General features: G+C 58.6%; 1 long non-coding RNA gene across 1 annotated transcript in view; it reads left to right on the top strand.

The window, feature by feature from the left end:
- The window catches only part of LOC115947677, a 218,227-nt gene that overhangs the window by 1,038 nt on the left and 215,768 nt on the right, over positions 1–1,421 (top strand). The gene's annotated exons all lie outside the window — the stretch shown is intronic.

The raw sequence follows: 1,421 nt of genomic DNA, 5'->3' as shown, positions 1-1,421 counted from the left end.
TGAGGCGGCGGCGATGGGATGCCGAACCCCTGAGCCGCGGCCCAGGGGCCGCTGGTACAATCAAACTTTGCATTAGGACGGTGCGAGCTGGGAGGCTGCTGCTCCCCCCGCGCCCCCCGGCCCAGCTCTGGCTCCCTCCCCGCCGAAGGAGCATGCCTGAGAGCGCTGAGCATGCTCCTTTGCGGAGACAGAGCCTTCCTACACCTGCTGCCAGCCCCCCTGGCCCTGAGCGGAATTTGGCTCAAATCATCATCATCTCATCATCATACTTATGATAATAATATAAATCATTTTGTCAATGTATACGCGGTAAAGAGGACGGCTGGCTCTGGAAGGCAGCAGAAAGGGAGCGGGCGCATGGGGCGAGCTCCGCGGGGCCGCAGAGCCGAAGTGAAACGCCGGCTGTGCCGGAGGGGCGGGACACACAGACACCTCGCCGCGGTGGTGGCGGAGGGAGCGCTAAAGAAACGATGAGAGGGGCAGGGGAAGGTAGGCTTCCCTCGCCACCTCATGGCACGGCCGTCCGCGGGACACCCCCTCAGGGCGCCGGCTTCCCCGGGGCCGCGGGGAAGGGCTCGCCTCTGGAAAGGTAAACTGGCGAGCGCTGAAGTGCTGCTGGGGGCTCCTTTCCTTTTCCTATAAACCAGATCTGAAAGTACTGAATAAATATATTCATCCCCCCGCCCGTCTTGCTCGAAACTTCTACTAATCTCCCCAGGGAAAGGCACCCCAGGCCTGCAGCGCTGTTTGAGTATTTGAGGTGACGGAAGCGCAGGAGAGGAAAGCCCTAAAACGATTTGCTTGGGAATCGCTGATCCTCACAGCGCTTCCAGGGCTTCCCCGCCGCAAACGCTGCATGCCTGGGTTGCCCGGGAGTCCTCTCCCTGCTGCCTCAGCCTTCACAGGATTCACAGGGGACAGCTGTGAACGCTGTGAAATTCACAGCTGCGTGGAAGGCAAAAGACGAGTGTTCCGATTAAGCGGGCGAAAAGTTTTATTGTACCGGATTATTTTTATAAGGGGTCTTTAAAGAAAATATGTTTATGCTACAAGAGGGCAGCATTTCGCGTGAATTGTCCGTAAAGCCTGAGGCAGGTCCCGCTGTGAGCAGGGCATCCAGCCTGGGCTGAAGAGCAGGGAGTTTCCAGTTATCCCGTAGTTATCTGCGCCGCAATTCGGACTCGTGTTGCAGCCTGTACAGGCTGAGCGACCTTGAGCAAAGAAGCAGCTGAGAAGTAAGCGTCGGCACTCTTCCGCTCATAAGGATGAGAGGAGCTTCCAAAGGAGGCATTTCTGTTAGGATCTGGGCAGCTCTCTGGGACCACCCGCTTTGGCAAGATGCACTTCCCGGCTTTCCCGGGTGTTTTATTGATGTGCGGCCGCTGGCAGAGAGATCCCAGGCGCCGGCAGGACGCCGCCGG

Source organism: Geospiza fortis, unplaced genomic scaffold (assembly GCF_000277835.1).
Source record: "Geospiza fortis unplaced genomic scaffold, GeoFor_1.0 scaffold40, whole genome shotgun sequence".
Lineage (NCBI taxonomy): Eukaryota > Metazoa > Chordata > Aves > Passeriformes > Thraupidae > Geospiza > Geospiza fortis.
Note: the sequence above shows the minus strand (reverse complement) of the source record. Positions and strands in the feature narration are given on the sequence as shown.